The sequence below is a fragment of the Puma concolor genome, chromosome C1, assembly GCF_028749965.1.
Source record: "Puma concolor isolate L17-30 chromosome C1, mPumCon1.1.hap2, whole genome shotgun sequence".
Taxonomy (NCBI): Eukaryota; Metazoa; Chordata; class Mammalia; order Carnivora; family Felidae; genus Puma; species Puma concolor.
In genome coordinates this window covers 126,873,376-126,891,662 of record NC_141674.1, presented here as the reverse complement: position 1 = coordinate 126,891,662, position 18,287 = coordinate 126,873,376, and the positions used below count along the sequence as shown (strand labels likewise).

The window sequence follows — 18,287 nt, the reverse complement described above, 5'->3', positions numbered from 1 at the left end:
TAATAGTAGTATGGCTTGCGTTGTTAGGATTGTTACATAAGGAAATCTCTAGTTTGATATAGGGGTATTGGCATGTTATTCATACCAACAAAGGTAGAAAAGCAGGCAGCCAGAAGATTGTGCTTCCTTTGTGAAACAGAGCTGTTCAAACGCAGCAGTAGCTCTGTGTCATGAGGGGTTAGCTGACGCGTTTTCATGCTTTGTTCAGGTTTTAGGGACCCCCAGAGGGATCACTTCCTTTAAATGTCCCATGGTTACAGGGGGAGAAAGTGTGTGATTACCTCCAGAATGGCTCATCTCCAATTCTGTGGCAGTCAGCGTTCAGGGGTTAGGATGCTTGCTCCCCGTGAGCCTGGCTTTCCTATCTTGCATCAGAAAACAGCAATCAGACTGCCGCCTCGTGTGACAGAAGCCAGGCTGCCTCTTGGCATGGCAGCCAAGCACTTGAAAGTGCCCCCCTTGTCCCTGACGCAGTCACAGTGCCTCGGCTGACGCCATCTTGTCCTCCTCTGAAGCACCTCGTGACCCTGGCAGTGTCAGCTCTGTGGTGCCCATGGAGCTGGGCATCTGTTCCCTTCACACGACTGCAGGTCCTCCACTGTCAGGTTGGCCAATCTGGCCAGAAATCCCAAAGGACTGGGATCCCAAGCCCCACCAGTGGCCCAGGCCCAGTGGCTGCACAACCTTTGTTTGCATGAGTGTGTGAACACCAACTCTTGACCGCCTGACATCAAAGTGGTCTGATGCTAATTTAAAAATTGTGAAGTCATTTAATGTGAATCCATGGCAATTTGTCAATATAATGTAATAACCGGGGGGAAATTGAGGGCTCATGCTTGGTGTAATTTCCTCCACATCTGCCATTTTTCTCGTTGGCTGGGGAAAGGGGGTGTGATGAAAAGATCTGAGGATGAGAGTGACTTTTAATTTCACCTGGGGCCATAAATCGATACACATTTATTATTCAGCCAGCACTAGCATTTCCCTGGATAATTCTGTAACACATGTAGTGTCAGGATGATTTGAAATTTGTCCTCATTAGGAAAGCAAAGGACGCCTTTTTTTGCAAGCATAAGCAAGCGAGCCTCCCTATCCCCCCACGTGCTGTCACACATCTTATGAAAAGGGAAAGTGTTGTTCTTGTGGGAAAGGGCGAGTTGGATTTTCAGACACAGCCCCTGTCTGATGTTAGTGGCCACAGTTCACTGTGACCTCAAATTGCAACTGCTGATGTCAACAATGATAAGGAATAAGCTTAAAGTAGGAGGTGACAAGTGAAACTGCAAAAAAAAAAAAATCATTTGTACGAAAGGTTTTCCTGTGAGCAGCACCATGAATAAAATTGCTTTGAGATGAGGCTGTATGGAAAAATGGGGGTGGTTGCAGGAAGGATGCAGAAACTCAGCGCTATGGTGTTAGAAACTGCCTCTGGCTGCTGATCAGCCAGAGACACAGGTTGTCCATTTTATGTGATGGTGTGAATCAGTCACAAGAGGACTCTGGCTGGCAGGTGTTCGCTTACCTCTGTTTTGGGGCAAGGGTTACTGGTGGGAGTGATGGGCAGTGTGGTAGCGTGTCTTGCTGCAGTGACAAAATATCATAGATGGGGTGATTTGACCAGTAAACCTTTATTTCTCCCAACTCTGGATGCAGGCAAGTCTGAGACTGAGCTGCCAGCAGATGTGGTGTCTGGTGAGAGGCACTCTTCCTGGCTTACAGATGGCTGCCTTTTTTTTTAAATGTTTTATTTATTTTTGAGAGAGAGACAGAGTGCGAGTGGGGGAGGGGCAGAGAAAGAGGGAGACACAGAATCTGAAGCAGGCTCTAGGCTCTGAGCTGTCAGCATAGAGCCTGACACGGGGCTTGAACTCGCAAACTGTGAGATTATGATCTGAGCTAAAATCGGACACTTAGCTGACTGAGCCACCCAGGTACCCCTGGCTTTGTTTTTTAAAGTTTATTTTATTTATTTTGTGGGGGGGGGGGGATGAGGGAAGAGAGAGGAGGGGCAGAGAGAGGGAGAGAGAATCTCAAGCAGGCTTTGCACTGTCAGTGTGTAGTCCAAAGAGGGGCTTGAACTCATGAACCATGAGATCGTGACCTGAGCCGAAGTTGGAAGCTGAACCGACTGGGCCCCCTAGGTGCCCTCAGATGGCTCCCTTCTTGCTGTTGTCCTCACATGACAGAGAGTGAGATCCTTGTGAGGATACTAATCCCATTCGTGAGGACGCCACCCTCTTGACCCAGTTACCTCCTAAAGGCCCCACTCCTCAATGCCATCACAGTGTGGATTAGGGCTACAACAGATGATTTGGGGTGGGGGGAGGGGGACACGTCCCTAGCAGGGAGAGCAGGTGGAGTTGTGTGAGCCTAGCAAGTCAAAGGGGTTAGAAGGTTTCCCTGAGACAGCCTGACAGCCAAGGCCTTGGTCAATGACTAGGCTGGACTTTTTAGAGGCTGCTGGGAGAGATTGTTCTAGCAGCTTGTCCACTGGAGTTCATTTCACCCTGGTATTTTGACCTGTAGGTACAGCTATCGACAGCAGGTGGTCTCCTGTGTTAGGTGTGGGGACCAGACCCCACCAGCTTCCTTCCTGTTTCTTCACCTGTTCCGTACATTGTCAACCCCCCATCTCCTTAGGGAAGCTGACTAGAAAAACCTGGTGTCAACAGGAGGTGTTTAGATTGAATTATAAAAAAGCCTTTCATGTGGAGGGCTGTGAAACTAATCACTAGAGTAAGACACAATGACAATACAGAACACACTTGGTGCCTGCAGCACATGGCTACATCTCAACCACATTATATTGACAAGAAAGAAGCCAGACAGAACAATACATGCAGTGTGGTTTCGTGTATGTAAAATCCAGAAAATAGACGAAATTACTCTCAGGTGATTGTAGTCAGAAAGTGGTTGCAGGGGGTGGAGAAAGGGACACATAGGAATCTTCCATGGTAATGGAAATGTTCTATATTTTGTTTTCTGAGTGGTTAAATGGGTGTTACTATTGACATAATGCGTCAAATCAAATGTCTAAAAGCTGCGCCTTTTATTGTATGTTAATTACACCTCAATAAAAAGGTATATCATATTTAAAACAAACAAAACTAATCCCTAGATGCCCCTTTGAGGCTGGGTGTTAGTCAGCTGTGATGAATGTTAGCTCTGTGTTTGTTTGCTGAACTCAAGGCTGATTGCCTTGCCTAACTGCTTCCTTTGACCATTTGCCAGGTCGTAATGTTTATCGGCACCTCTCCTGCACTTGTCTCGACCACCTCCTAGCCTAGCTTTATCCCAGTTCAGAGACAATAACCTGCTTGTTTCCAAATCAGTACTATCCAAGAAAGCTTTCTGTGATGATGGAAATGTTCTAAATCTGCACTCTCCAACGTGATAACCAAGAGCCATATGTGGCTACTGAGCATTTGAAATGTGGCTAGTCAAATGAGGAACTGAGTTTTCACTTTTGTTACTTATAAATTTAAATGGCCACACATATGTTTAAATGTGAAAAATACTATTTTTTAAAAAAAGATCAGGGGATGGGGAGGGATCACCTCACTGAGCAGGTGATATTTGAGCACAAGTATGATGCAAGTGAGGGAATGAGGGAGCGCAGCGTGAGCAAAAGTCCTGAGGTAGGAGCATGTTCCATGTGCTAGAGGAGAAGGGCAGAGACTGGAGCAAAGTGAGAAAAGGGGAGAGTGGTAAAGGTAAGGGCAGAGGAGTCCGCTTCATCCACTTGGTTTGGTTCAGTTTGGCTGGCTGGGAAGAGGTGGAAAAGATCTTCCTCTTATCAGTGCACATCAGGTCGTGGTGGCTCTCATCTGCCAGGTCAGCAGGCAGTGTAGGGTCCCTGTGTTCTCCTAGAGAAGAGCTACCCAAAGTCCAGATCCGGCAGACCAAGTTCTCCTGAGCTGATATGTGATAACTATCACACATCTGACAAAGGTCCTCCCCCAGATCAGGATTTATTGCCTCCCCTAATTGCCTTTGAATCCTAAAACTAATCCTGTGGCTTTCACCACATTCCAAACTGGGCTTAGAGAATTAGAAGGGGTTTGGTAGTGTCAGGCTGCCCCAGGAGAGGTGGAGCATGGCTGGGAACACTGAGCTCTGCTACTATTTCTCTGATGTCTTTGGGGGGAATCACCTGCTCTTTCCTAGCCTCAGTTTTCCCATCTGCAGCCCAGATCAGATGGTCTTTAAGTCCTCTTCCAGCTTTAATGCTCTTTCATTTTAAGAGTATGTTATACTGTGTGCTCTCCCTTGTCGGGTGGTGGTCCAGATTTGGGGGGTTGGCTGTGGTGATGCTGGGGCGTGTCTCAATGACTCAGTCTCTTAGATAAGACGGGATTAGTCTTGGTGTAGACTAATGAGTGGGGTGGAAAGCTTTTTGTATCACTGAAGTCTGTCAGATTCTTGGAATTCATCCTGAAGAGATTTATTCCATTGAGTTAAAGCATTGCTTTTCACATTTGGACATCAAGGAAGTAGGAAAATTACAGAGGCATTACTAGCTCTTGGAAAAACTATTTATTTATTTATTCTAATAGGCTGATGGACTATTGGCCTTTGTCACATGTGGTCTGAAAGACAGAGTCTGTGTTGAAAGCAGGCTAAGGTAGCTTCTGCTAAGCTGTCCTGAAGTTTGGGTTGGGAGATCATGGGCAAGAGGAGCTCAGCAACCATGGTGATGGGCATGGGGAGTGTTCTTGCCATCAAGCCTCTATGTCCCACAGTCCTGGCTGGCAGGGAACAGAGGGATATGTTCAGGTCCATCCCATGTCTGTCTGATATCTTGGAGCGTGAGTGTGAGGGTCAGGCCTCCCAGAATTTCAGCCTTGTTCTCACCGACATCCTGCTTCCCTCCAACAGTCCAGGTAAACAGCTGGTGCTCAAGAACACTCCCTGGGTGGTACATCTTCCCACTCCAAGGTACATCCCAGAATCCTGTTTGACCATTAGAGAACCAGTCAGCCTAGCCTCTTTATGCATCCCCTCCACCCCCAAAATGCCTTTCCTAAGTTAGGTTTTTAACACCACGCTCTTGGCTTTCCCTGAGGGTTAAGATGCAGTGGCTATGTGGATAAACATTTCTGTGTCTTCCATAAAATAGCTTGTAAAAGACTGCTGATTATGATTTTGACATCCCTTTGTATACTACAGTATGTTTTTAAGAATTTTTAATTGAATGGGAGCGCCTGGGTGGCTCAGTCGGTTAAGCACCCAACTTCAGTTCAGGTCATGATCTCACGGTCCGTGAGTTCTAGCCCCATGTTGGGCTCTGTGCTGTCAGTTCCAAGCCTGGAGCCTGCTTCAGATTCTGCGTCTCCCTCTCTCACTGCCCCTCCCCTGCTCACGCTCTGTCTCTATCAAAAAATGAATAAACGTTAAAAAAAATTTTTAAATTTTTAATTGAAGTGTCCTCCGTATATAATAATTTCAGGTGTACAAAATAGTGATTCAACAATTAAATATATTACAAATGCTCATCACAGTAAGTGTAGTTACCATCTGTCACCATACAAAATTATTACGATATTAGTGACTATATTCCATATGCTGGTCTTTTCATTCTTATGACTTATTTATTTTATAACTGGAAGTTTGTACCTCTTAATCCCCTTTACCTATTTGGCCCATTTCTCCCCATCCCTCTCCCCGCTGGCAGCCACCAATTTGTTTTCTGTATTTATGAATTGGTTTCTTTTTGTTATTGTTGGTTTGATCATTTATTTTGTAGATTTCACATGTAAGTGAAATCATATAGTACTTGTATTTCTTTGCCTTATTTCACTTAACATAATGCCCCCCTCTACGTTCATCTGTATTGTTGCAAATGGAACAATTTCATTATTTTTTATGGTTGAGTAATATTCCATTATATTCCAGCATATATACCACCTTCTTTGGCCACCTGTCTGTTGATGGACATTTGTGTTGCTTCCATACCTTGGCTATTGTAAATTGTGCTGAAATAAACATGGGGAGCATGTCTCTTTTTAAGTTAGTGTTTTTGTTTTCTTTGGGTAAATGCCCAGTAGTAGAAGTACTCGATCATATGGTAGTTCTATTTTTCATCTGGGGTGGGGGGGAACTTCTGTACTATTTTCCATGGTGGCTGCACCAGTTTACATTCCCACCAACAGTGCATGAGGATTCTTTTTCTTTACATCCTCACCAGCATTTACTTTCTTGTGGTTTTGATACTAGTCGTTCTGATTGGTCTGGGGTCATATCACAAAAACTTTCTTACATTGGAGTAGATACTGAGGTAGATGAGAAAGGATCTCTCCTCTTAGTGAGCTTGTAGGAGGGAGAGACATTGTCGGAAGTAAGTGCAAGGCCGTGTCACGGGACCCATGTGAACCTGGTCCAGAGGGAGGGGCGTGGAGTACAAGTGTTAGTTCTTAGAATGTGAGTTGTCAGGAAACACTTACTAGAGGAGGAAACACTTGAGATAAGTCTATAAAAAGGAGTGTTGACTCATTCAGACAGTGCAAATACATCATTCGGAAATTCATGAGACTGGAAGTCAGACCCTTTGGGCCCATGTTCTACTACTGACCTCTCTAAGCCTCTGATTTAATCTTCATAATGACTGTGCTTTGATCTCTGTCTTTAGACTCACATTATGATAATGAACATTATGTACATTATGATAATCTTCATAAGCTAAATTATGTAAATATTAGTAAGGATCACCTAAAAGGATCCCTGAGATAAATTGCTTTTTAATTTTTTTAATGTTTAAAATTTGTTTAAAGTTTATTTATTTATTTTGAGAGAGACATGGCATGAGCACAGGAGGAGCAGAGAGAAAGAGGGGGAGAGAGAATCCCAAGCAGGCTCCACACTGTCAGTGCAGATTCTAATGCAGGGCTTGAACTCATGAAACCATGAGATTATGACCCGAGCCGAAATCAAGTCAGATGATCAAGAGACTGAGCCACCCAGATGCCCTGATGAATTGCTTTTTAAAAAAATATAGTTGTATTGAAATATAATGTACATACAGTAAAATTCACCCATAGGATTTGATGGGTTTTGATGCATATAAGTCACAGAACTACCAACACCATGAAAATATAGAATATTTTTGTCATTCCAAAAGTTCCATTATGCATTTCTAAGGTTATTAATTACCCCCTCTCCTTAACCATTGAACTGCTTTCTGTCAGCATAGTTTTCCTTTTCTAGAATGTGATAGAAGTGAAATAATAAATTTAGTCCCTCATGCCTGCTTTCTTTCACTTAGCATAATGCTTTTGCAGTGCAGCCATGTTCTTGCTGAATGTGTTCGTTCATTTTCACTGCTGACTAGTATGCCATTGTAGGCACACATCCCAGTTTATCCATTCACCAGTTGTTGGACATCTGAGTTGCTTTCAGTTTTTTGACACTACGAAAATAGTAGCTTAGGACACTGGTGTATAGGCTTTTGTGTGGACATAAGCTTTTGTTTCTCTTGGTAAATACCAATGAATTTCTGAGTCCTATGGTAAGTCTCCATTTATAAGGAATGGCCAGTCTGTTTATACAAAGTGATATATATTTTTACCAGCAGCATATGAGAATTCCATTCACCCCACATCTTCACCATTGAGGGTATTACCTCTTTTTAATTTTACTGCTTCTAATGCGTGTGTATGTAGTCATATCTCAGTGGTTTCAATTTACATTTCCGCGTTGACTGATGATCTTGGCTATCTTTTCATGTGCTTATTGGCTAGTCATATATCTTGTTTGGTGTAATGTTTATCCATATCTTTTGCTCATTTAAGAAAAAACTGAGTCATCTGTTTTCTTAGGGAGTTGTAGAAATTCTTAATATATTCTGGATACAAGTCCTTTAACAAATATGTTTGCAAATATTTTTTCCTTCATTTTCTCAATAGTGTCTTTCAAGCAGCAAAAGTTGTTAATATTTTTGGTTAGGTAAAAATATCTCAGTGTAGATTTGGTTTTGTTGCTTTTAGGAGTAAGTTTAAGTGTCTTTCATAGGTTTAAAATTAATTGTTGTTTCTAATTGTCCTTTGCCCACTTTTCTGTTAGTTTTTTGGGCTTTTTTTTTTTTAGAGATTTCTAAGAACTGTTTATATATTAGGGAGGTTAACCCTTTGTGATAATATTTTTTTCCTACTGTGTATTTGTATATAACATATCCCCTGCATATGTTTTACTTTTTGTGTAGTAAAGTATATCAATTTTTTGTGGCTTTGAGATGGTTATAAAAGGCTTGCAGCATGACAAGGTCATAAAGAGGCTTGCCAGCATGGACATAATCCAGGTATCATTTACCTTTAATATATTTTTGTCCATGGCTTCTGAGTGAGTAGCTATTTTTTTTTAACCTTTTTGCCCTGATCTTCTATTAATTAAATAAAGATTCAGCTGTGAGAAACCATGGGGCCCACTGCCTTTAACAGTGAAAACTGAATACCTAACCAGGAGAAGGCTATCACCCTGTTTAACAGAGTCCACAGTTCAGTAAAACATGAGAGAGATTGACGAGACCATAGAGGAGACACTCTGGTACATGTTACAGCTGGGAACAAATCCAGGTCCCGCCATTAGCTGAGTGACCCTGAGCAAGTCATTTAGCCTCTGAGCATCTGTTTCTCCACGTCAGATTCCCACGTGGCTGGGCTATGAGAATTAAATGCGACATGACTGGTATGGCTATGCTTTGAAAGAAGTCAGTGGCGGCACATACCTGCGTGGGTTGCAGTTTCTCATCATTAGCCATATCTGCTCTGGCTTCCTGACCTTTGGGAAGGGATCCTCTCAGAAACTCCTTTTCATATACATTCAGGACTTTCTCAGTCAGCGTGGGAGATGCTGTAACAAAATACCATAGATTTGGGGGCCTGAACAACAGGAATTTATTTCTCATGATTCCGGAGCCTGGAACTCCAAGGTCAAGGTGCCAACAGGAGCAGAGTTTGGTGAGGGATCTCTCCTTAGATGACAAACAGCTTGCCTTCTCACAAGGAGCTCACCTGGCCCTTCCTCAGGGCATGCAGGTAGAGCAAGAGAGATGTCCTCCTCTTTTTAGAAGGGGACAGATCCCATCATGAGGGCCTCATTTTCATGGCCTCATCTAACTCTAATTACCTCCCAAAGGCCTCATCTCACAACCATTGCATTGGGGTTAGGGGCTCAACATACACATTTTGGGGGAACACAGACAGTCCATAACAGGGACTGATGTGTCAAGCAAGCTGATGACTACTTCTCTGTGACATTATGTGGAGAGAGGAGAGCCAGGTGGGCTTGGATGGGGAAATTACAGAGGATTTCTAGGATATTGAAAGCTGGTTTTGGGAAAGGGAGTTTGGCAGGTCTATGCTAGCCTAGGTCCTAGGGTTTACTTTTTTCTGAGGCAGATCAGTGCAGCAGTGGTGAACAAAACCTCCTAGTTTTGGAGGAGGCTTTGAGATGGCCACAATCTGTGTTCTCCCAGACTTTAGGAAAGCGGTTTTTCCTTCAGAGCTGATCCTGGAAGCAGAGGGTGGTTGGTAGAAATAATCCACGGGCAGGAAAAGCCTGAGTTTTACATATTGGCTTCTCCGTATTTAAATATAGCATTTACTCTGTGACAGCATTAGTTTGCAGTCTCCTTGGAAGCTTCCCGGGTGTAATCTGAAACCGTCCCCCATAAGTGGAGGGCAGAGACAAACCAAAGAGACACAGCCCACTCCAGATAGGTAGGTGGCAGGTGTGATAAGCAAGGGGACTTGAAAGGCTTGTCTTGGGCGGCTGCAAGACGAGTGATTTCTGCTTGCCAGAATCTTAAAAGTTTATATAGAGGTTATAACTGCATTCAGTCACATACGTTGTCCAGACAGCCTCAACACCTCATTTCTGTCTCAAGGCTGTATCCCTGGAGCACCTTTTAGGAATGGGAGGGTGGGGTGGCGGAGACAAGTGGAACTCATATTCCAAGGACAGAGGAGGGGGTGGGGAACCTCCAAGTGTTCAGGTCCAGTTTACAGGCCAGCTGGTGGTCATGTGTTCTTGATGACCTCCTCCAACATTTCAGCCCTCATGACCGGCTTTTACAATCTTACATGCCCCTGTTCCACCGTTCTCTCTGATTGGTCAAGCAAGGGGGCCCATTGGCTTGGAAGTGGCTCATTTGGCAGCTCTTTGGCAGATGCCACAGCAACCATGCAGGCATGTGCAAGAGAAAAAACAAGTAAGACAGTGATTCCCATAATCAGGTGACAGCTTTTTCCACCAAGAGCCCCATGATTCAAACAATTTAGTAAGTCCCCTAGGCTGGGGATCACATCACTCGGTATTCACTTGTACCATCATGTGATTTAATAAAGATGACACACTAGCAGACTCATCAGATACGAACAGAGAACCTTCTGTTCAGATAATCGTGCAGTAATAATGTCCAAGGCTATCCAATTTTGGAGGATAGCTTTCTCATTACCGACATTTCAATAAGGACAGGACTTTTGGCTATCATTTAAGGATTGCTGGGTGGCTATAACTTATCCCCAGGCCAGTAGAAGGAACAAAGATGGCAGTCAAATGATTGTACCAGTGGGAAAGAAAAAAATGCCCACCTAGCTTTGAGGATGGGGAGGTTGGCAGCTTTAGAAACTTGACCTGGTGGTGTATGCCCTATGTGTTTGCTGGGGGATGCAGCACTGTCAGGTATGAGGATGATGGATTGGGGGCGAGATGTGACACACCAGACCCCCATCTTTGCCCCTCTTTCAGTGGTGCATGCATCAGGGCAACAGGATCTCGGTGGAGATTAATTCCACCTTACCCCAGGGTTTGAAGTAACTCACCCGCCTTGGCAGACATCCCACTGCAAATTCCAGTAGGTAACTCCTTTTCCCTGATGTGAGAGGGCTTGGTGTTCTCTTGGTGTTGATCCACAGTGAGAGTCAGGGCAGTGGCTCTTTATGGCAGCTTCCATACCTTTATGGTATTGGGGGCCTCGGCAGGGGACCCTGGTCTGGCATATGGCGTTACAGACCCTCCTGATTGCTCATTTAAATGTATTAAGACCTGAGACAGTACTTTAGTCCACCCGGTTGCGGTGGTTTTACTTGTTAGTAATTTAGTCTGCTGCTTTAATACTCTATTTTCCTTTATACCAACCTTGCTGCTTATGGGTTATAGGGGAGGTGGAACCTGCATTCAGTGTCATGTTCTTTTGCCTGGTCTTGCTTGTTATGACGTTTGAAATGTGACCCCTCAGGGGCGCCTGGGTGGCGCAGTCGGTTAAGCATCCGACTTCAGCCAGGTCACAATCTCGCGGTCCGTGAGTTCGAGCCCCACGTCAGGCTCTGGGCTGATGGCTCGGAGCCTGGAGCCTGTTTCCGATGCTGTGTCTCCCTCTCTCTCTGCCCCTCCCCCGTTCATGCTCTGTCTCTCTCTGTCCCAAAAATAAATAAAAAAAAACAAAACAAAAAAACAAAAACAAAAAAAAAAAGTTGAAATGTGACCCCTCCTGATCACTGTCTGTTCAACAAGGGTGTCCATACATGGTACTTAGCTTCTGAAATCCCCTAAAGGGGCAGCCTGATTTGCACAGTGACATGGGAAAGCTTAGGGCAGGTTCAGTGTCTGCCCAAACCAGGGCATATTTAGAACCCTCACTCAGAGGGAGGGGACCCGTTTAATCAATTTGCCACCCTCACCGGTTGAGAGCTGTGGTAGTTGGCCTTGGACTCCTTTGGCAGTTGCCTTGGGTGTTTAGAATACACATAACATGCTGTTACAGCAATATCCAAGTCACTGTGTTTCAAGTGTCGTTTGGCATCCTTGGCAATATGACATTGTGTTGGCCACTCTCTATGTACCCAGTGTTCTTTTGGTATCTATTGAAGGGTCCATTTTTGGGGCTCGTTCTGGGATAGGGTATCAGCTTTTTTTTTTTTTTTTTTTTTTTTTTTTTTTAATTTTTTAGGGCATCAGCTTCTTGATTGTCAGAGGTATCCAATGCCTTATTAGCCAGGATGTAGAAAATAGCAAGGACTGCCTTAGGCTCTTGCAGGCAGACCTAATGCCCCTCCATACATACTGATCCCACAAGGGTCTACTTATGATTCATCCATCCCTTGGTTTCTCACTGTCTAAGCCATAGGTTAATTTCTTTAGGACAGCCCAACTGTCAGTGCCAAGGGTTAATAGCTAGGTTTCACAGATAGCTCTGGGCAGCCAAGTGGCTGTTGCAGTTGATTCCTTCTGGAGAGGCTCCATCTGGAGGAATGCTATACACAGTGCTAGGAGCAATTGCTCTGTGGGGGTATATCAGGGATTGTCCCCTTCCAGATCTGGGACCCAAAATCCTAGGGGCACTTTCTCCTTTGTTGTCTCTGCCACATGTTGTGGTATGACTCATACCTTCTGGAGTCATAGACACATCTTACTCAAATGGTAGCTCTCGATGGGAGATGCCCAGAGCTTTCATCTGTGTCATTAATATTCTTGCCTTCTCAAACATGACTTGCTGCTCTAATCTCCAGTCCCATATGTGCCCTTTCTTTACCAGGTGGCATGAGAGAGAGGGGCACTGTGCCAGGTGGGGAATATAAATCATCTAAACACTCCAGATCCCTACCAAGGCTTGTATCTCTTTCACACTCCTAGGGGATGAACAGGCTGGTGTCTTATCAGTCACAGCTTCTGAGACAATGAGAATCTTACTTGACCAAACAACTCCTTGAACCTTATTGCGGCACCTTGGCCTTGAGTTTTCTGTGGGTTCACTGCCCATTTTCCCCCTTGCAGATACTCCAGTGAAGCCTGCACAGTGCCTGCAGCAAAGGCAGTCTTCACATGTTAACGTTAGATCATCAGTGTTATGGGCCTGTTTTACCGATAGGGGGAAAGGAGACACAGGGACAGGTCTTAAGTTACCATCCCATGACATATTGTGGGGCTATGCAGGCAGCCTTGGGGGAGTACTTGAAAAGTTCATGATTGTCCCTTCCACATGAGGGAAAATGGTTCTTAGTTATCGGAAACCGTTATTAGTCAGAATCTTTTCCATGAATCTCCTTGATGATGAAGTACTTTTGCAGGAACACTTTTTGTCAAAGCATCAGAATAAAATCTGAAAATGACAAAAGACTTAAAAATGTCCAAGGTTAAAGATTTGAAGAGAATTCATTAAAACATAATTAAGAGAATGTGGTTATTTTTATGACATACATTTTGAAATTATGACTGACAGTGTTTTACCAGGACATACCAGATTTTTAGAAATTTCAAACAAATATGCCTAAAGGAAGTTTAGCAGCATTCATATTTGACGATGCTTCCCAAGAAATTTAACATACCAAATAAGCCTAATTAGTTCAACATCTTCCTTTCATAAGGAGAACATACATTTTTTTTTTAATAAAATTTATTGTCAAATTGGTTTCCATACAACACCCAGTGCTCATCCAAACAGGTGCCCTCCTCAATGCCCATCACCCACTTTCCCCTCCCCGTTTCCCCCCATCAACCCTCAGTTTGTTCTCAGTATTTAAGAGTCTCTTAAAGTTTGCCTCCCTCCCTCTCTGTAACTGTTTGTTTCCTCCCTCCCCTCCCCTCCTGGTCTTCTGTGGAGTTTCTCAGGATTTACATAGGTGTGAAAACATGGTATCTGTCTTTCTCTGCTGACTTATTTCACTTAGCATAACACTCTCCAGTTCCATCCACGTTGCTACAAATGGCCAGATTTCATTCAAGAACATGTATCTTTTGAAATATTCTGGGGACCCTCTGGAATATTCCAAAGTTTTTTCATAGTTAAGATTTCATTGAGAATTTGATTTTGGGGAAGCTTGTAAAAAATACCCAAAGGTTTAAAAACACTTGATTAAATAGGATCACAGGTCACGGTGAAATAATATTTAGTTATCTATTTAACCAAAGTGACAAAGACTTCAAAGGCAAATACAGAAAGTTACACAGTTGTAAAAAACACACTCCCTTTTTGTCAGAAACGCAGTTTTGTTAAGTAATCAAAGACATGATAGAGATAACATGAAGCACAGGAAATTATTTTGACAAAACAATCTTTTTTTTTTTTTTCCCTGGATAGATTACTTAAAAGGTAAATAAAGACTTCATAATCTCATCAAAAGAAGACCAATAGTGCAAGAAAACTGTCCTTTTAGCAGATAAAAGAAAACTATGTTTTAGTTTTATGTTATTTAGTTCTATGTTATTTAGTTCATGTTTGTTATTAAAGCTTATTTTTCTTGAAGCTAGTTAAATAGGGCTCCTTTACAGAATAATTTTGTCAGTACCCTCTGGAGGTATAAAAACAACACACACACATAACATAGATCCATAGACATACATAAACATACAGATATAAATAGAGACCCCATCACTTTCATTCTGAAACCTGATGGAGGCTGATGACTAGATTTGGGACAAAGAAATTCCTCTAGCAGTCTGTACTTAAAAATCCTCTTTCCCCCTTTTCCTCCTCAGTTTCTGTGAGGATTCTTGTGGTTATCTCCTGGGGTGCTTACATTTCAAAGGCAAGATAAGATTTACAACTTAAAGGGACTGAGAAGGAATGCACGTTTTCTCCTAGGAGTGTTTTAATTGCCATTTAAAATTTTCCTTTCTATTAAAGGTTGATGGCATGGGGCTCTTTGGTCTGTTTCCTCACCAGTTACCACCACATCCTCCTCTTCATTCTCCTCACTTTACCAGAGATTCCACCGCTTAGCATCCTAACAAGGCTTTGTCACAAGAGCCTAGATCTTCACCCAAGGTCCTTGCACCCTCCTAGCTTTGCCAAAGGGCATACTAAGGTCTCCGGCTGTTTATCCTGCTCTCCCACCTTGTTGGCCAGCCCTGAAGCCAGCAGAATATCGGACCACTGCATGTCCTTCTCTAACCTCAGCTGTTCCTTCAACTCCAACCTGAATTCCAGCCTCTAGTTGGCCATCAGTGTCCAGCCGAACTGCCCACAGTTGAGGCCAGCACACTGTGGCACCATTTGTTTCTCTTTGCTCGGTGTCCTTTGTGCGGTTCCTCAGATGAGTGCATTGAAACAACTGGTATTTCTGGGCCACCTCCGCTCTCACATAGTGGTCCACTAGCATCTAATATATGGGCCATCTCTCCCCACATAGAAGTTGATGGCCAATTTAGGATTTACCCTGCAGATGCCTCATTCCTGGCTGGCTCACCAGCTGTTAGTTCACAAGCTCCTCAGGGCTTCCCAGGTGTAATCTGAAACTGGCCCCCATGCATTGAAGGCAGGGAGAGATAGAAGAAAGAGGAAGACCACTTCAGATTGGCAGGTGGCAGGTTTTATTAGCAAGTGAACTTACATATGAGGCTTGTCTTGGGTGGCCACAAGATAAGCAGATTTCCATAAACCTGTACACCAGATCTCAAACGTTTATATATAGAGGTTTTAACTGGGTTCAGACACATACCCCATCCAGACAGCCCCAACACCACATTTCTGTTTCAAGGCTGTATCCTTGGGACAGCTTCTGGCAGTGGGGAAGGCAAGTGGAACTCACATTCTAAGGACAGAGTGGGGGGTGGGGAGCTTCCAGTTGCCCGGTCCAGCTTGCAGGTCACCTGGCAGTACGTCTTCTTGATGACCTTCTTCAGCAGCCAGGCACTGTTTTAAACACTTTGAAGCATCCTTCTGAAGTAGTATTTCGGGTTCAATCAGAGAACTAGAACCACTCTAAATAGTACAGAATAGGGTTTTATTGCAGGGATGAGACTTTGCAGGGTGGTTGGGGGCTGCAGAAAAAGCATCTGTCAGGCTGTTGTCCTTGAAGTCAGCAGGGCTGCCTGGAAGGAAGGAAATGTGGGCGCAGAGCAAAGCAGAGCAAGGACAACTGGTACTGGAAGATGGACTGGAACTGCATTTGACCCCTACTGGCCTAGCCTCAGAGACATGGGTGATCTGTAGCAGAAGCTTTGACAAGCCACTGTGGGTCCCACTAATAGTTTTTCCTCTATTTATTTACATTTCATTGTGCATACTTTTTTTCTGGGTAACAAGTTCCCTACGTTTCTTTTACAGCAATGCTTAGCATAGTTTGGGGCTCGTCATTAGCACTTAGTGTGGCTGTTTGGTGGAATCAGTTAGTGCATGGATAATGTGCTTGGGCCCTTTAACACCAATTGCTACCTTTTATTGCACATTATCTGCTACCCCATGGAAGAGAAAATTGAGATTTGAGAGTTCGGGCTTGTTTCCCCAGTAAGCAGTAGAGTCCAGATTTGAGCAAAGGTCTGCTGGTGCATCACTGCCCTTCAGCCAAGCCCCCGTTCAGCAGTGAGCCCCCTGGGCTTAGCAGACCCAGGAGAGGACTGCCAAAGCCATAGTGGCTCTTCTAAAGATGCACCTGGGGGGGCACCCCAGGTCTTTGGGACTCAGATGGGGTGAATGCAGACTTTCTCTCCTTCTGGGAATTTAGAGGTGAGGGCTTTGTCAACAGAGAGATTGAATGGAATCAGAAAGGCTTCAGGTATGAGGAGAACAAAGTGAGAATTCAGCCTCTGAATTTGGGGTCTCAGTGTGCTTGACTGTGTCATTCTCCCAACTTAGGCTTTCTGAAGCCTGTCAGCAGCTGGGTCTACATTGATATGTGATTCCTTAATCACAGTTGCATTATGTCCTGTGGGTGCCAACACCCATGATTAGAATGAGTCCCTGCACAAAGGGTGATGGGATTTGGAGATCCTTGCCCCACCCTTATCCTCATCCCCTGTTGACCCTGCTTTGTCACCTCATCCACAGGAGGGACTTGGGATCTGCCAAGAGGCTAAGTTTGATAATTTGAGGAGGTAAAATAATAATAATTCAGTGAGGTGATTATTTTAAAGAAATTTAAAATTTGAAATAACTTTAGATATATAGAAGAGTCACAAAGATATTACAGAGAGTTCCTGTATACCCTTCATCCAGCCTCCCTGGAGGTTAATAGCTCACATAGATTACTAGGGCACATTTGCCCAAACTATGAGATTACCGAAACTGTTAACAAAATTCCAGGCTCCATTCCATTTTCCCCAGCTTTTCCACTTAATATCCTTTTTCTTTTCAGGGATCCCATCCAGGACACCATGTTGGATTTAGTCCTCCTTCTCTCCCTAGTCTCCAATTAGTTTCTCTCGGTTGTTCTTTGTCTTTCAAGACCTTGACATGTGTGAAGAGTAGTGGTCAGGCATTTTGTAGACTGTCCCTCAGTTTGTTTGGTGTTTTTCAAGATTCAGCTGAGGTTATGGATTTTTGGGTAGAACACTAAGACGTGTTCTCATCATGTCACATCAGGAAGCACATGGTATTGGCATAACTTATTTTTTTTAATTTTTTTTTTTAACGTTTTATTTTATTTTTTTGGGACAGAGAGACAGAGCATGAACGGGGGAGGGGCAGAGAGAGAGGGAGACACAGAATCAGAAACAGGCTCCAGGCTCTGAGCCATCAGCCCAGAGCCCGACGCGGGGCTCGAACTCACGGACCGCAAGATCGTGACCTGGCTGAAGTCGGACGCTTAACCGACTGCGCCACCCAGGCGCCCCTTGGCATAACTTATTAATGGGTTTATTAATGCCAGGCTTCTCCACTGAAAGGTTACTATTTTCCCCTTTTCATGCCCTATTTGTTAGATACCCATCATGAGCCCAGCCCACACTCAGGGAGGAGGGAATTAAGCTGCACCTCCCAGAAGTATTCGCAAAGGATCTGGGCACCTAAGTTAAAATCAACCACTGTCGATTAGTATTGTGGGGGAGATGCTTTCATTCCTTGCAGATACCATGTTTCCAGGGAGGTGACTTTTCAAATGACTTTATTTAGTTTCAAAACTGGGAAAACAGGCTGTCTTCCTTCTTCCCAGCTTTCTGTTGCTAGGTTAGTGAATTTAGATAATAAGATGCTTAAGGAATCCTATTTCTTTGTGTATGTGTAATGCTTTATCACATTTCTGCTGGAAGTTGCATTTTAATATTGGAGAGAGTCTGGAGGCTGAGTCTCATGGCAGTGACGCATGGGAGCTCCAGGCTGAGGAGCTCGGTGGACCGTAATGTCATGAGATAGTGGTGCCTGCCTTTGTGTGTGTGACTCATTCATTTGCTTGCAAAGCGAAGGTAAAAACTTATAGGAAGTGCTAGGATAATGTCAATAGCAGACTATATTTTTAGATGCCTTTTCCTCACCTTGACGGCTATATTTGAACTTCTAATTGCATTGTGTGAATTTAAGGCTAAAACATGGTTCTAGGTAGCTTCAGCCATAATTGACCCTGTGGCCAATTCAGTCGGCT

General features: G+C 43.9%; 1 protein-coding gene across 2 annotated transcripts in view; it reads left to right on the top strand.

The window, feature by feature from the left end:
• The window catches only part of TMEM163 (transmembrane protein 163), a 252,230-nt gene that overhangs the window by 222,649 nt on the left and 11,294 nt on the right, over positions 1-18,287 (top strand). The gene's annotated exons all lie outside the window — the stretch shown is intronic.